The following is an 18,111-nucleotide window of genomic DNA, read 5'->3' on the forward strand; positions in this document are numbered from 1 at the left end:
TAACATACAGAGAAAGGGGCAATGTCTGTCTCACATAGCTGTTGCTTTTTGCAGGTGCCATTCACATTTTGGGTAAGCCCACATTACAGCAATTGAGAGCAGTGACTATTAATCTTGGCGCATTGAGTTTGTCCTCGGGTCTGGGTAAGTCCACACAAGGACCACCTGACAAAGGACTGCAGCAAGGAAAAGGAGGCCCAATGCAGAGCCATCAATGCAAAGAACAATACACTCATGGAATCCTGTTTACTGATAGGCGGCGAGTCAGAAGTTGGCTATTAGTCAATCACTCTGTCAATTAATAATCTTGGAGGTTTACGTTGTGTATGCCATTAGTTTGTGTACAATCGCTGTATATAACTTCTCTGTAATGGGAAAATGGGAAACAGTAGCAAGATGGTCTTGGCATGCTTGCAGTGGAAGTCTATCAAATTCTAATGGCAGTGTGGTGACTATACTGGAACCAAACAAAACAATTGTTGCAGGCAGGCTGGCATAATTTCAGGGTATAAATTAATATCCCTGTTCATTTGTTTAAATAATATTTTGATTTTAAACTTCCTAGTGCATTTTAACCGAGTCTACACAAGCACCACAAGGAAGAGTAATCAATCTCAGTAAAGTGTATATAAGGCCAAACAACCACTAGACTCACACAAAGCACATACACTCCTTCAGGTTTAGAGTAACTGATAGGTGGAAATGAGAAAATGCTGAAAGGAATGTTAGCCAACCCTTCTGTCAATCAATAACAAAGGTGAAACACGTCTCCCTCACATCATAGGAATTACCAGAAGAGAGACTTTGTTTCATCAGTGTTGAAGTATACCTTCAAATCAAGGTCAACCACATTTCGGTCACTTCCAAAGAAGAGGATGCACCACACAAAGTTACACAATATAACTCCATTGTATGAGGAAGGGTAATCACTCTCAATCACCAGCAGTATGCTTGCCTTTGTTCTTACTTCTGGGGTCCACTATGCACTTTGACTTGGACTATGTGTTCAAAGAGGGATTTTGTCTTTACCTCCTGCAAGCACCATGCTCACAGCTGCTCTGCACTCTTGACAGGTACACTTAATGCAGCCACAGCACAGTATAAAGCATGCAGCAATCAACCAACAAACTGGTTCAGTAGTTACCTACACAATGGTGGAGGAATGACTGGCTCATTGGGATGGATGGTGGGTGAACGAGGCATAGGTAGGCAAGAAGAGGGGAGATAAAGAGGGGAAAAGGCAGGTAATTCAAGGAGGAAAGAAGCATAATCAACTGCAAGGCTGAGTTGTTTGGGAAAGGGGTGCAAGCAGACCAGAAGGAAGCCTTCCCCACTACTGTGTGTAGGTAGATCAAGATGATGAGTTTGCTGATGCATGGCTCTGCCCTCTCACTAGAGCACTCTTTGTAGACTATGCTGCAGATCTTCCCTTCCTGAAAGTGTACATTCTCTGCCTGTGACCCAGGATCTCAGCGTTGCTGTCATGCTCCTTGACAGGCACTAAACATTCACTAACCTCCATCGAAAAATAGATTGATGACTGAGAAGCACTCCTACTTAGAGACTCTTTCAGCAGCATCTAGAAAGTATGACCAGGTGTTTGAACCAGAAGACTTCCTGGAGATTGTCATTATCATTATATTAGTCTTCCTGTTTACTGCCACCGGAACCAGGCACCTGCCCATTTACCCATTACCATCAGGGCATAGCTCTGTCAAGCCCATTACCACCAGAGACAGTAGCCTGCTCGATTAACTTACAGGCTGAGACCTGCCCAACCCTGCTATCAAGGCCAGAGGCCTCCTCATCAGTCCTCATCATCATGGTCAGGAAAATATTGACCCAGGGTTTTCAGTTACAGGGAACTCTGGTGCCCCTGATGGGTGTATTTAAAGGCAATTCAAAGGCAGCAAATTATCGTCCAGAGGAAGAGCTGCAAACACTAGGCTAACCAAGAGGAACGCACCTTGGTGTAGTAAGTGGGGCTATAGAAGGGCTAACGGCTGGTTTATGTTTAACTAGCGATTATGGCACTGGCGATTATGGTACTCCTAGCTCAACTTTTTTCATCCCCTACTCCGACCAAGAGTGTGATTACAGGGGTTCCTTGGGCTTGTAAAGGAGCCTTGGGTAGAGCTTTCCGGGGACGATTCAACAGTTGACATTTTTGTAAATAGAAATGTGTTGGAGGCTGGCTCACCCTCAAGACCCCTCACATCTAGTTCCCTACCTCAAACAGATTTCTGGGGTTTTGTGTTACAGGAACATATTTACCCATTGCCACTACAGCCAGAAGCATCCTAGCCATCATGATCGGAGGAAAGATGTTCTCTGCACATTACAATCAGATACAAGTGCTGTCACAATAAAGTTAGGAATCTCTCTGTTGACTGCCATCAAACCAGGAGCCTGATCTTGAAAGTCATCAGTATCAGGAGCCTTTGCCAGTTATCATGAGACTAGCCCCATCATCATCTGAACCAGACGACTACCCAATTATCATCATAAGAGTCAGAAAGCTGTTGGCAAATTGCCAGCAAAGACAGGAGCATGACTGCTGATTACCATCAGAGCTATGAGCCCTCAACACCCATAACTTTCCGAGATTGAACCTCCTGACTGTGGCAACCCCACTAATTAATCATGAGAGCCAGGAGATCATTGTCCTTCACTGACAGAAAAAGAAGCCTCCCTGTTCATTGACATCATACCCAGAAGCCTGCAATCCCATCATTATCAACCCAGGTCCTGTACCCAGACAATATTGACACAGGGATTCCAAGTGCTACAGTTGGATTTGACTTAAGCAGGAAGTTGTTTTCCTTCCACTACCTTTTTACCCAAAGACAAATCACTAAGCAAGGTCCCTTTGTTGAATAGAGGAATGCTATTTTCATGGTAGGAAAGTCCTCCACTAACAGCATTGGCCGCTAGGGACCTGCTTAAACTGGGGCCTACAAGTGCTACACCAAAGAGACCATTTTTAGCTCAGGTTAGACAGACACATTTAGTTTTAACCTATAACTACAGTATATAATCGATAGACAATTAACAGAGAGGTGTGCAATATGTTGTCCCACCCCTGGATAAGCACAATATCAAGATATGCACCCGCCTTGAGAAGAGACTGAGAAATGAAGAAGTTCCCAAGACAAGGAAAAGAACAAGAGAATGAGGATGGAAGATTGATAACCTACTAGACATCCAGTATTAGTGGAACTGTACTGCTTCTCAGGACATCTCCTGATTGATTTGGGATTTTCTCGGCCTGTGCCATGTCAGAGCAGGACATGGCATCTGCACCTTTTTGCCTGTGAGCTGTGGTACATAGCAGGTGTTGCTAGAGCCAAGTGTCGAAAAGGTAAACTTCTGTAAGCACCACATGAAGACAGTGATGTGGTGTTGTTGGATGACTCAATCTGCACCTGGAACGTTGAGCCAGCACTAAAACAGTCACTTGAGCCACTGGCTAGACTCAGTAAGGATTACTGAGTACTTGAAGGTAACTGCAAGTTCCAGCACTACTCCCAACCAAAGATGACCTGCAAGTGCAGTTTGGCCTATTACCATGCCAAAGACAACCTGAGGTAATAGGCAGATACAGAGTCTGTGGCAGCAGTTCAGGAGATGCTGAGTCATACCACACAATTTGAGTACTGCTAGGACTCCATGTGACACCCTCAATCTTAGAACAAAACTTGAGAAATCTCCAAACATTCCCCAAACGACCAATGAAAACTAAACTGAAGGCGCATCCATTCATCCCTACATTTGCTCATCTACTTACTTATTAACCCATATATGGACTCATTCACTCATCAATGTATGCCCTCACTCAGCCATTCATCATTGATACAGTCATCTATCCAGATTCACACTCACTCATACACCTATACATCTATCCACCAATCCATCCATTAACTCAGTCACTCATGTATTCATCCATGCACTCAATCATCCAAGTATTCTACAAATCATTTAGCTCATTGTCGCGTTCGTATGATCAACAAAGATAAGGTAGCCCCTGTTAAAAAAGATCAGAAATGACAGCACAGTTCTAATTCCACAACTCTGTCAAGGCAAACCTTTGAGGGTGTAAAGGGGTTCACACCCAGGGATATCTTGTGGCATGCTTCATCATTGGACCTCTCACCCAGAATAATGATACCTATGCTTTGGCTCAACTAGTGCTTCATTGTAGGGATGGGTTTTAGACAATTTTCTATGGAGTAATCATTTTCTTATTCACCAACTCACCAATTAAGACTACCACTTGCACAATCTCACCAATCAAGAAGTACTTCATGTATAAAAAACAGACCTACTGGCTTTGTTAACGCTTGTTTCTATATACAGTTAGGAAAACTGGGCCACCAGAAACCGAGGCCAATTACATGTCATGAAATGAATATTGTAAAGCAAGTAATGTGATTAGTTAAACTGATGAAGCACTTTATTATTACTGGTGGATTCGTGATGGAAACATCTAGAATTATTTTCTTTGGTTTGCACCACACTGTCAGGATAGGGTTACTACCTTTGTCAGCAAAAAACATGTGTGTCGTTTATTTACGTTGTTGTATTCTAGAGGGGCTCAGAGCTGGTAGGTTAAAAAGAATTCATGCATATTTTACATGAATCTTTTGTTATATAGCAATTATCCTTCTGTGCACTCTAATAATCATTCTGAAACAATTTAGACAGCTCTCAAATATTCCTTAACTGACTTATTTACTTGTTTGGTCTTTTAGGTTCAAGTTTAAGAATGAGAAAAAGTATGTGAGTGCACAGCTTTTTACAACATTTTTATCAGCCTGGACTTAAAGACACAGGCTAGGCCTGTAAAGAAACGGCCAGGTGGCAACCCTATGTGAGTATTATGCAAGGTTTCCTTATCCCAGTCACATCACACTTTCTCATTTATCTACACCAGGTTCAAGAAGTGCTGCTGGTGACCACTTGACATATTATATTGTTCAGGATGGTGGCAATATCCTCCTCATAAGACTTTCAGGCTCCACATTGACCCACCTTAACAACATCCTACGCGCAGCAGCATGTCTCATCAAGTGCCTGAAAACATGACCATTTCACCTGCACCCTCATGGATCTCCACTGGATCCCTGTGCAGACCTGCACCATCTTCAAAATTAGCTGCATCATCTACAGAGCTATTGACAACAGCACTCCTGCCTTTCTGATTGACAAACTAATGATCTTTACTGGCTCTTGACACAACTGCAGCCAAGATTCCATCAGACTGGAGTCGAGGAAGTGAAAAGCAAGAAAAGTCAACACAATGTGACTTCTCCACGTATGCACCCAGAATCTGCATTGACATCCCATATTCATCAGGATCACCGCAACCATTCTCGAATTAAGGAAACATCCAAGGACACATTTCTGTATAAAAGGCTACATCACAAAGCAGTAACAGACCACTTTTGCTCTCAGAAAATGCAATTGTTCCAATCACTGGATGACTGTGTCTTTGCTCTTGACCCTGTATAACATTCCACTGCCTTTCAATTATTTATGTCTACACACATGGAGGCTTGCAGGAAAGTTCCTCATTTCTAATACCAACCAGATTCTAACAAGAGCTGCCAAAGAAAATGAAAACTAGTCATTAAAGCTTTGACCAGAACTCTTCATACTCTACTCCTTCATAAACAACCCTAATGACACACATTCCCCAGAGACACCAGGCTTAGATTTCCCTAACAATCCTGGTATGAAACTGATGACACAACACCCAACTCAGATGAGGCACTTTAAGATTTTAAAAATCGAAATTGCCAAACCCCCACTAGCCTTAACATCACGCTCATCCTGCAGAATTTCTGGATTCGTATTCAAGAACGAGAACAAATGGAATCCGTATAAGACATGGCCTTCTAGTGTTCAGTAGTATAGGAATGGTACAAATCACATTAACCCCTTCAATGCGGGCGTCGGCCACTGTCCGACGCCCGCAATACCTCCCTGGTGCGGGTCACGACCAGTGGCCGACACCAGGGAGGGGGTGAATAAATCCTCAGGTGCGTCGCACCCGAGGATTTTTATTTTTATTTTTTGCTCCCAGGGAGACATGGAAGCTCTTCCGTGTCTCCCCCGCCCCCCACCCGCCCCTTTGTGACGTCAGTGCACCGCAAGGCGCGCTGACGTAACAAAGTTGATTTCCCCATCAGAGCAGGAAGCAGCCTTGCGGCCGTTTCCTGCTCCCATGGGGAAAACGGCCTTCCCCACGTTTGGGAAGGCCTCGTAAGAAAGGGGAGAGTCTCCCCTTTCTTACGAGGCCTTCCTGAAAGTGTTTCCACGTATTTTTTTATTAAAAAAAGGTAGGTGCCCCCTGGGGGGGGGGGGGGTGCGATCGTTCTACAGAGCCTGTATCCGCTAATTAGGCATGATGGTCTGTGTGTGCTATTTGACTTATGTGCGCTTGGGGGTGTGGTGTATTGATATCAGTGCCGAAGCGCCGTTGCCAGGTGTGTGCGCATCCCCTGATTTACTGTCGCATTATAGCCGGGGCGAAGCCCGCGGTTATCTGGGTAGTCACGACTATCTGCCGTTCAAGGGGGTTTTTCGTCGTTCTTTGTTTCTAGTTTGGAGACCACTGTGCCCCAGGTTTCACAGCCTGAGTGTCACAGTCCACCCCGCGCCAGTTTCGTTAGTACCTGATATTCAGCACGTGCCCAGCGAAGCGTGAGAGTGAGCCAGGTCCCAAGGTCGGGGACCTTGGGGGCCTTCCAGTTCATGGCTATCAGTCTTTTGTACATTGCATAAGCCAGGTCTACGAATCTGTTCATATGTTTGCTTCTTTTTGTTCTTGTCCTGAGGCCAAGTAGACAGGATTTGGGATTCGCGTCCAGGCCTAGGCCAGTCATTTCCAACAGTACAGGGGTCAACACGACCCACTCCCCCCACACCCGCAGGCATTCCCAGACCATATGACAAAACTGTGCTGCTGGGGTTTTGCATCTGGGGCAAGTTGGGTCCGATCCGGGAAACATGCGTTTAATCCTGGCTGGCGCCAAATATGTCTGATGTAAGTAATTAAACTGTGTGTATCGGAATCTGGGGTTTCTTGAGACTTTGCGTGTGTGACTCAGGGCTTTTGGCCATTCTGTCTCTGAAATAGGGGCAGGCAGTGCGGCATTCCACCTCTCCCGAGCTTTCTGCAGATTAGACTCCTGGGGCTTGTTCAAAAGTTTGTACGTATTTGAGACTGCTTTTTCTCGAATGTCGCAGCTCAGCATATGGTGCAGATTAGTTGAGGTGCTTGGCTCAGCGTCCCCAGACCCCCATGTATTTCTAATGGCGTGGCATATAGCGTGGTATGTCAAAAAGTGCCCTGGGCTGATCTCTGTGAGGGCCTGTATGGCTTCGAAAGACATTAGTTTTCCTTCCTCAAAACATTCTCCCACTGTGCTAATGCCCGCATCCATCCAGGTTGCGGACGAGTTAGATCCGGCTTTCACCCATCCGGGGATTCATTCTAGTGGTAGGAGCGGTGAGTAGGGAAGTTTTTTGGCATCTTTTTTAATGTACTTCTTCCAGTATGCATGTGCTGCTGACATCAATGGATTTATGCATGTGCTTTTGGTTTGCGTGGTCATGTGCCACTCAAGCAGAGGGACTCCCCGGAGTCGGGTTAGCAACCAGGTCGCTTCCGCTGAACTGGGATTATGGATCCAATTTAAGATCCACTGCAGCTGTGCTGCTGCAGAATAGAGCTCAAAGTTAGGGGCACCCAGTCCACCCGCCGCTACCGGGTGATGTAGTGTATTGAGTGCGACCCGCCTTCTGCCATCACCCCACACCAGCTGCACTAGTGCAGAGTTTAAACTGTTGAAAAAGCTTTTGGGGATAATGATCGGCAGGGCTGCGAAGTAATACAGCAGCCTGGGCAGTACTAGCATGTTGGCTATGGCAACCTTTCCCAGTTGGGAGAGTGGTAATTTATTCCAGAAACGCATTGAGCTCTTTAGAGATGTCACCGCTCTCCCCAGATTGCCATCCCTGAGATCTTCCGCTCTGTGGTAGACGTTAACCCCTAGATATTTAAATGTGTTGAAGCACCATTTTAATTGGCCTGATGGGGTATTCTCACACCTCGCTGGGGACCAGCTGACTAACGGGAATATGCAGGATTTCCCCCAATTAACTATCAATCCAGAGATCTCTCCAAATTCGCACAGCAATGACATCACCAGGGGCAGCACCTCCTCTGTGCTGCGTATATATATCAAGGCATCATCTGCGTACAGTGATATGACGTGGGATATGACGCTCCTTACCACCCCCCATTCATCTTTTTTTGCACGGACACACGCGGCCAATGGTTCCATCGACAGGGCGAACAACAGGGGGGGTAGGGGACACCCCTGCCTTGTTCCCCTGCTAATCAGGAAGCTCTCTGATATGACTACCCCTGTCTTCACCCTGGCCTGTGGGTTAGTGTACAGAATGCGTACTATCTTATAAATTTTGGGCCTATGCCCATTCGCTGCATGGTGGCAAACAGAAAGTCCCATTCTAGTGTATCGAATGCTTTTTCGATGTCTAGTGAAATCACCGCTTCCTCAGATGCACTCGGGGGGTGTCGCCCATTACGCTCAGTAACCTGCGAATGTTGAGGAAGGTGTTGCGTTTTGGGATAAATCCATTCTGATCTTCGTGTACCAAAGTGTGCATGTGAGGAGCTAGCCTGTTGGCTAGTATTTTACCAAGTAGTTTGCAGTCTAGGTTTAGCAGAGACAGGGGTCTGTAGGACCTAACATCGGTGGGGTCTCGCCCCTGTTTCGGGAGGACCACAATCATTGCCTCTCTCATTGTGGGGGGGAGAATTCCGTTAACCTCTGCTTCTTCAATAACTTTTAGGAGATGTGCGATATGGTGTGTCGCAAAGGTGGAGTAATATTCTGATGGCATGCCGTCTGCCCTTGGAGCTTTATTTCTAGGTAGTTGTTCAAGAGCCTTGTTGAGTTCTCCTAGTGTGATGGGGGCCTCTAATGTCTCTCTGTCAGTGTGTGTGAGTTGGGGCAGGGAGGAGTCCGCCAAAAAAGACCCGAGTTGTTGGGGAGTGCATGATGTGCGTGTAGTGTATAGTTGTGTGTAATATTCCCTGAACGCATCATTTATTTCTTCCTGTGTGGTTGCTAGTGCGCCTGCACCTATCCCTATTGCCCCAATTGGAGGGCATTGCCGTTCCTCCCGTAGGAGCCATGCGAGCAGCCTTCCCGATCTGTCGCCTTCCGCTTGTAATCTGGTCAAGTGGTATTTGTAGTCATGAAGGCGTAGTGTGGCGTCGGCGGCTGCGTATTCTGCGCGCGCATCTTTTGATGACGTGTATGGTGTTTCGTTGCGGGCCACTGCATTTTCCAGTGCTCTTAGTTTCTTCTCCAGTTTGCTAACCTCTGCATGAAGTGTGCGTCTTACCCCCCATGTAGTAGAAATACAGTGCCCACGAGTCACTACTTTATGTGCGTCCCATTCTACTGCTCTTAAGTTTGTGGTGCCAGCGTTTAATTCCCAGTACTGTTTTAGCGCTGTTCTCAGTGCGTCTGTGAATGCAGGGTCCTGCAGCGCTTCCACTTGTAGTCTCCAGGTTGGGATCGCTTGACGCCTCCTGCCCCAGTCTAGAGTTATTTTAAACGGCGAGTGGTCTGATAGTGTCTTAGCTAAGTATTCAATCCCGTAGGTTACTGTGCAAATTTCCTGGGTACCCCATAGTAGATCTATCCTGGTGTGCACTTTGTGTGGTACTGAATAAAATGAATATTCTCTGTGTTGTGGGTGCTTCATACGCCACAAATCATGGAGGCCCATGTCACTGGCCAATGTTGATAGTGGGCACCTGGGGTATCTATTGGCCGCTAGATGTGTGAGGGGGTTAGACCTATCCAATGTCGGGTCCGGCGTATTATTGAAGTCTCCACCCCAAATTGCGGGTGTTGCGGGGTTCGCCAATAGTGCTGGGGTGAGCATGTTCAGGAACTCAGGTAGCGCAGTGTTGGTGGCGTATATTCCTATGAGTGATAGTTGTTTGCTGTCTAATTTACCCTCCACCACTACGTACCTACCCCCCTGATCTATCCTGTATGATGTTTGGAGAAATGGGACATTCCCTGCTATCCATATGAGGACCCTCCTCGCAAAGGTTGAATAAGATGTGCCTACAATCTGTCCTCCCCATTTGTTCCGCAGTTCTTGTAGGTCTGGATCCTGCAGGTGGGTTTCTTGTAGGATTGCAATGTGTGTGCCCTGGCGTTTGAGTCTTGCATGCACCCTGGACCTTTTGCTATGGTTCCCGAGGCCCCTGACATTCCAGGTGACTATGTCATATTTGTGTGTGTTATAGGCTGTGAGTTGGGCCATGTTTATTTTGTAGTGGTGCAACTAACGTTCTGCCCCCCGGTAGGATCCGAGCAGTTTCCCCCCTCCCCTTCGCCGTGGCGGCCCGGTCCCCCGCCCCTAGCCATGTATCCTGTGTTATGCGCAGACCCGTGGTGTACAAACTAGTAATTACCCTCCCCAACTGGATCCCGTCCCCAACTGTGAACCAACAAGCAACTGCGCACCCTGTTGGGGTGCGACCTGGGCTGTGTCCATGTGGATGTCTGCGGGGGAGCAATAATACTATCCGGGTGCGGCTCATTATAGGGGCTCACATCCTTCTGCAGACACAGTCTGCGAGTAGTGTAGTGCGTCCCCAGGGCGCAGCAAACCGTCCCTCCCCCCGCCGCGCGCCGTCGCCAATTACGCACAGATTGAATAAAGGAATTGTCTCTGAGAGCAGAAAAACAAGGATACATAAGTTCAGGCGATGTGTCCAACCGCTACCAGTGAGGCACACAATGTTCAGTCCTGCTCTCTGTCTATGGCAGCGGGTCCCGCCCTGGTGGCAGGTCAGCGGCACTCGTTCAGAGTATATCTGCGGTCCGGGGGATGATTTCCGGGCCCTTCAGCGACCCTGTTAGCGTGGAATCCGAACTTATTGAATCCGATTCCGAGCCCTCCTCTGGGTGGGTTCTGAGACTCTCGAAAGAGTTTTGTGTCAGCAGGGGAGTTTCCTTCAGGACCCCGGCTTTCTCTTCCGCAGCCTGTTTCTCCGTGGGTTGACCCCCCGGGGCGCCTCTTGGAGCGTTTCCGTGAGGGTCCTGTGCACCAGTTTTCGTTGATTCCGGTTGCTTCTCAGGGTTGGGCGAACCCCTTGGCATGCAGCCATGTCCAAGCGTCCTCCGGGGATGTGAACACTTGGGTGCGTTCGTCTGTTAGTACTCTTAATTTGGCGGGGAATAACGGAGCATACTTTATGTCATGTTCACGGAGACATTGCTTTATTTGAGCAAAGGAGTTGCGTTGTCTTTGCACTTCCTGAGTAAAGTCTGGATAGGCGTGAACAGTTGAGTCCTCATACTGGAATGGGCCTTTACTGCGAAATTGTTGCAGTATCGCATCCCGGTCCCTAAAGTTCAGGAACCTGCCTATCAGCGGTCTTGGGGGCTGACCCGGTACTGGGGGGCGCCCGGGAGTACTGTGTGCTCTTTCAACTGAGAAGAATTTCGATGGGGCTCCATTCAGGACCTCTTTAGCAAACCATTGTTCCAATAGAATCTCTGAGTTTTGATCTAGTGATTTTTCCGGGAATCCGAGAAACCGTATGTTGTTACGGCGGGATCTTCCCTCCACCTCCTCTGCTCTTCTCAACAGTGTTTTTACTTCTAGATCCAGGCGGAGAATTTGTTTTTGGTTGTCCGTTACTTTGGGGTTCAGTTCGTTTAGCACCTCCTCCGTTGACTTCACTTTTTCGGATAATTTGCGGTGGTCCGCTCTAAGAATGTTTAGGTCTTGCGATACCGTATTTATTCTGTTTTCCAATGAAATTTTAGTGTCCATGATTGCTTGAAGTACTTTCTCAAATTGTGCGGAGTGGGCCAGGAGTGTAGATTCCAGCGATTGTAGGGTAGGTATGGGTTGTTGGTCCCCAGGTGCTGGTCCATACGTGCTCCGGTCCTGGCTCCTCGCTGATTTTGATCTCCCGGCCATTTTGTCTCGACTTGTGGGTCCCTGTTCCTGCTGCACCCACGCAAACTTCCACGTTCCCCCGGTTGGACAGGTAAGGAGGGCTGTGTATCCTCACGGGTCCACACCGGCGTGCGCTTTTAGTTCTTTAGGTTGCGACTCGCCTGGTGTTCTTCGAGGTGAATTCCTGCTCGGCCGCCCGCTTCCAGGCCCCTCAACCAGTACCGGCGGGAGGGAGACGGATGGCGGGATGGGGGGGCGAGGCCCGCGCGCCCCCAGTGATACCGCAGTCGGCCTGGACAATTCAAGGCCTGGGTGAGGGCCCCTCACTCCCTCTATGTCGACCACCATGTACGCGCTTCTTCGTTTGGGCCTCCATGCAGGGTTCTAATCCCCGTGCCGGGGGAATAGTGGTAGACATAGTGTACTGCAAAGAGCGCTTCCTCCGTGGCCCACGGATGTCCAAAAATTGCCGGAGCCACCAGCAATGGTCAGGGGGGCGTAAAGAGCAAGCCCCCTCCTCCGACTCCAAACTGCCGGCGCTCCAGAGGCGCCCGCGGGTTTCTCCGCGTGTCCCCCCTAGGTCGAGGGGGGGGCACGCCTTTCTGCTGGTCTGCGGGCCAAGGGGAGCACCCCCGGGGGTCTCCGTCCGCGACTCCACCACCTCTCCGCCCCCCCCCATGTCAGCAGTGGGGAGGGTTTTCCAGTGATGGGGGGTAGGGGGACAGCCCAAAGCGGTGCAGGGCAAAGCGGCTGGCCTGCTGCCCACCCGCAAAGGGATCCCCCCGCCGCCACACACCCACCTCACCTTCGGGGCTCCAAGACGGAGCTCCAGACCTCACAACGAGGCAAGATGGTGGCCGCAGTTCCCGAAGCGGCGTTGTCGTTCGTCAGCCTCCCTTCTCGGCCGCACAAGCACCTCCGTAGCTGCTGGCGAGGGGAGAGAGGCTCCCGGAGCGGGTCTCTCCTCCGTGCAAGGATATTGGCGTCCCCGGGGCGCCCCGCAATTATTTTAGTGGCGAGCCCGAGACGGAGCTCTTTATTAAGCGTCCTTCCCGGTCGCCATCCTGGCTCCTCCCCCAACCAGACCCACATATAAAAGTGATATATATATATAAATTTAGATTTGCCACCAGTTGTCTTGCAGTTGCAGCTTGCGTCTTCAAAGCAATGCACATACTTCAACTGACGCTTTTCAACTGTAGCTTTTAGGCAGCAATAAAAAAGTCAAGTAAGTATTGTGATTATGTTTCTGCTACAAAAGGGTCAGACTTGTCTAGTGGCAGTTTTAGTGCCATAAAGAAGCGCAGAAGGTTTATATGCCTACTGCAAAGAGCAAATCTGAATTTTATGTAAATAGCTGAGTACATTAGTAAAGTCAGCCATTACCTGTGCTATAATACAAATGAAATGTATGTGCGGGGTGGAGGGCGGCTATGGAGAGATGAAGGGCACTTTTGCTGGGTGGTAATGAGGGAATCCGAGGAGGAGGGAGTAGGAGCACTAATAATTATTGTTGGACTGGGCGCAGCAGGTGCTAAAGACTGTGACGAATGGTATGTGACAAGGTGTTTTTTGAGTGTCTTGAAAGAACGTGCTGATTGAGGGAAGAAGCACAGGTAAGGTGGCCTCTACTGTTGCACGTATCTCACACACACCATCGATTTTTTGACTGTCTACGTAGGCTAGTGTTTTAGAGCAACAGTTTAGCCAATAGCAGAGATGACATCTTGATGGATGACTGCTGCCGGCACTTGGGTTATAGAGGACAGCTCTGACATAGGATCAGAGACTGAGACATCAGATACTGAGACAGCATCTGAGGGATAGGACAATGGCGCAGACTCTGGGAGTGATTTTTCAGTCGGAGGAGTCCCATTCGATAACTCCTCTTCCAGTATATTATGAGGGAGGTGATGAGGACAGTCCTGCTGTCCCTTCGCAAGCAGTCTGTGCAACTGGGTAATAGTGGGTTAGCCCAACCCAGAGAGCAGGTGAATGCGGCGGCAAGCAGAGAGAGAGAGAGAGTGCTCTCTTGGGAGCTCCCCAATTTAGCTCAGCCCCAAACTGCACCACCCAAATCGTATTGTGGAGACATCAAAATTATCTATCGCTAAACAAACTGGTTTTGTAAGGCAGACATCTGTGTTTTTGGTCCTGGGTTCGGCGGCCATATAGAGAAACACATTAAACCCATACTTTTCTGGAAACTAGCCATTCGGGGGAGTCCACAGAGGAGTGACTTGTGTGGATTCCCCAAAGTTTTCTTACCCAGAATACCCTGCAAAGCTGAAATGTTGAATAAAAACTCTATTTTCTTGCATTTCTGTCACACAAACTACGGGAATATGCTGGGATCCACAAAATTCCTACCACCCAGTGATTTCTCACCTGTCTTGATAAAAACACTACCCCACTTGAGTGCCTACACCTAGTTCCTGCGTCAGGAATGGATCACCCCAGGGTCAACAGCTGCCTCATGTAAGGACCAACATGGACCGTTGTGTGATCTATTCCTGTCGCGGGCACCAGGCCTACCCACACAAGTGAGGTACCATTTTTATTGGGAGACTTGGGGGAATGCTGGGTGGAAGGAAATTTGTGGCTCCTCTCAGGTTCCAGAACTTTCTGTCACCGAAATGAGAGGAAAAAGTGTTTTTTTGGCCAAATTTTGATGTTTGCAAAGGATTCTGGGTAACAGAACCTGGTCAGAGGCCCACAAGTCACCCCATCTTGGATTACCCTGGGTTTCTAGTTTTCAAAAATGCGCTGGTTTGCTAGGTTTCCCCAGGTGCCGGCTGAGCTAGAGGCCAAAATCCACAGGGTAGGCACTGTTTTCTATGAAACAATGTGATGTGTCCACGTTGTGTTTTGGGACATTACCTGTCGCGGGCGCTAGGCCTACCCACACAAGTGAGGCCTCATTTTTATCGGGAGACTTGGGGGAACGCTGGGCGGAAGGAAATTTGTGGCTCCTCTCTAATTCCAGAACTTTCTGTCATCGAAATTTGAGGAAAACTTGTTTTTTAAGCCAAATTTTGAGGTTTGCAAAGGATTCTGGGTAACAGAACCCGGTCAGAGCCCCACAAGTCACCCCATCTTGGATTCCCCTAGGTCTCTAGTTTTCAAAAATGCACAGGTTTGGCAGGTTTCCATAGGTGCCGGCTGAGCTCGAGACCAAAATCTACAGGTAGGCACTTTGCAAAAAACAGCTCTGTTTTCTGTCAAAAAATGGGATGTGTCCACGTTGTGTTTTGGGGCATTTCCTGTCGCGGGCGCTAGGCCTACCCACACAAGTGAGGTATCATTTTTATCGGAAGACTTGGGGGAACGCTGGGTGGAAGGAAATTTGTGGCTCCACTGAGATTCCAGAACTTTCTGTCACTGAAATGTGAGGAAAACGTGTTTTTTTAGCCACGTTTTGAGGTTTGCAAAGGATTCTGGGTAACAGAACCTGGTCAGAGCCCCACAAGTCACCCCATCTTGGATTCCCCTAGGTCTCCAGTTTTAAAAAATGCACAGGTTTGGTAGGTTTCCCTATGTTCCGGCCGAGCTAGAGGCCAAAATCTATAGGTAGGCACTTTGCAAAAAACAGCTCTGTTTTCTGTCAAAAAATGGGATGTGTCCACGTTGTGTTTTGGGGCATTTTCTGTCGTGGGCGCTAGGCCTACCCACACAAGTGAGGTATACCTTTTATCGGGAGACTTGGGGGAACGCTGGGTGGAAGGAAATTTGTGGCTCCTCTCCAATTCCAGAACTTTCTGTCATCGAAATTTGAGGAAAACTTGTTTTTTAAGCCAAATTTTGAGGTTTGCAAAGGATTCTGGGTAACAGAACCTGGTCAGAGCCCCACAAGTCACCCCATCTTGGATTCCCCTAGGTCTCTAGTTTTCAAAAATGCACAGGTTTGGCAGGTTTCCATAGGTTCCGGCTGAGCTCGAGGCCAAAATCTACAGGTAGGCACTTTGCAAAAAACAGCTCTGTTTTCTGTCAAAAAATGGGATGTGTCCACGTTGTGTTTTGGGGCATTTCCTGTCGCGGGCGCTAGGCCTACCCACACAAGTGAGGTATAATTTTTATCGGAAGACTTGGGGGAACGCTGGGTGGAAGGAAATTTGTGGCTCCACTCAGATTCCAGAACTTTCTGTCACTGAAATGTGAGGAAAACGTGTTTTTTTAGCCACGTTTTGAGGTTTGCAAAGGATTCTGGGTAACAGAACCTGGTCAGAGCCCCACAAGTCACCCCATCTTGGACTCCCCTAGGTCTCCAGTTTTCAAAAATGCACAGGTTTGGTAGGTTTCCCTATGTTCCGGCCGAGCTAGAGGCCAAAATCTATAGGTAGGCACTTTGCAAAAAACAGCTCTGTTTTCGGTCAAAAAATGGGATGTGTCCACGTTGTGTTTTGGGGCATTTTCTGTCGTGGGCGCTAGGCCTACCCACACAAGTGAGGTATACCTTTTATCGGGAGACTTGGGGGAACGCTGGGTGGAAGGAAATTTGTGGCTCCTCTCAGATTCCAGAACTTTCTGTCACTGAAATGTGAGGAAAACGTGTTTTTTTAGCCACGTTTTGAGGTTTGCAAAGGATTCTGGGTAACAGAGCCTGGTCAGAGCTCCACAAGTCACCCCATCTTGGATTTCCCTAGGTCTCTAGTTTTCAAAAATGCACAGGTTTGGTAGGTTTCCCTATGTGCTGGCTGAGCTAGAGGTCAAAATCTATAGGTAGGCACTTTGCAAAAAACAGCTCTGTTTTCTGTCAGAAAATGGGATGTGTCCACTTTGTGTTTTGGGGCATTTCCTGTCGCGGGCGCTAGGCCTACCCACACAAATGAGGTATCATTTTTATCGGGAGACTTGGGGCAACGCTGGGTGGAAGGAAATTTGTGGCTCCTCTCAGATTCCAGAACTTTCTGTCACTGAAATGTGAGGAAAATGTGTTTTTTAGCCACGTTTTGAGGTTTGCAAAGGATTCTGGGTAACAGAACCTGGTCAGAGCCCCACAAGTCACCCCATCTTGGATTTCCCTAGGTCTCTAGTTTTCAAAAATGCACAGGTTTGGTAGGTTTCCCTATGTGCCAGCTGAGCTAGAGGCCAAAATCCACAGCTAGGCACTTTGCAAAAAACAGCTCTGTTTTCTGTCAAAAAAATGGGATGTGTCCACGTTGTGTTTTGAGGCATTTACTGTCGCGGGCGCTAGGCCTACCCACACAAGTGAGGTATCATTTTTATCAGGAGACTTGGGGAAACATAGAATAGCAAAACAAGTGTTATTGCCCCTTATCTTTCTCTACATTTTTTCCTTCCAAATATAAGAGAGTGTGTAAAAAAGACATCTATTTGAGAAATGCCCTGTAATTCACATGCTAGTATGGGCACCCCGGAATACAGAGATGTGCAAATAACCACTGCTCCTCAAAACCTTATCTTGAGCCCATTTTGGAAATGCAAAGGTTTTCTTGATACCTATTTTTCACTCTTGATATTTCAGCAAATGAATTGCTGTATACCGACTATGGAATGAAAACCAACTGCAGGGTGCAGCTCATTTATTGGCTCTGGGTACCTAGGGTTCTTGATGAACCTACAAGCCCTTTATATCCCCGCAACCAGAAGAGTCCAGCAGACATAATGGTATATTGCTTTCAAAAATCTGACATCGCAGGAAAAAGTTACAGAGTAAAACATAAAGAAAAATGGTTGTTGTTTTCAGCTCAATTTCAATATTTTTTATTTCAGCTGTTATTTTCTGTAGGAAAACCTTGTAGGATCTACACAAATGACCCCTTGCTGAATTCAGAATTTTGTCTAGTTTTCAGAAATGTTTAGCTTACCGGGATCCAGCATTGGTTTCATACCCATTCCTGTCACTAACTGGAAGGAGGCTGAAAGCACCAAAAATAGTAAAAATGGGGCATGTCCCAGTAAAATGCCAAATTTGTGTTGAAAAATGTGGTTTTCTGATTCAAGTCTGCCCGTTCCTGAAAGTTGGGAAGATGGTGATTTTAGCACCAGAAACCCTTTGTTGATGGCATTTTCAGGGAAAAAAACCACAAGCCTTCTTCGGCAGCCCTTTTTTCCAATTGT

At 47.7% G+C, this 18,111-nt stretch overlaps 1 protein-coding gene across 1 annotated transcript in view; it reads right to left on the reverse strand.

Moving 5' to 3' along the window:
- IMPG2 (interphotoreceptor matrix proteoglycan 2) overlaps nucleotides 1-18,111 on the reverse strand; it is a 658,631-nt gene that overhangs the window by 9,768 nt on the left and 630,752 nt on the right. The gene's annotated exons all lie outside the window — the stretch shown is intronic.

This window comes from Pleurodeles waltl, chromosome 8 (assembly GCF_031143425.1).
Source record: "Pleurodeles waltl isolate 20211129_DDA chromosome 8, aPleWal1.hap1.20221129, whole genome shotgun sequence".
In the NCBI taxonomy this organism is placed as follows: Eukaryota; Metazoa; Chordata; class Amphibia; order Caudata; family Salamandridae; genus Pleurodeles; species Pleurodeles waltl.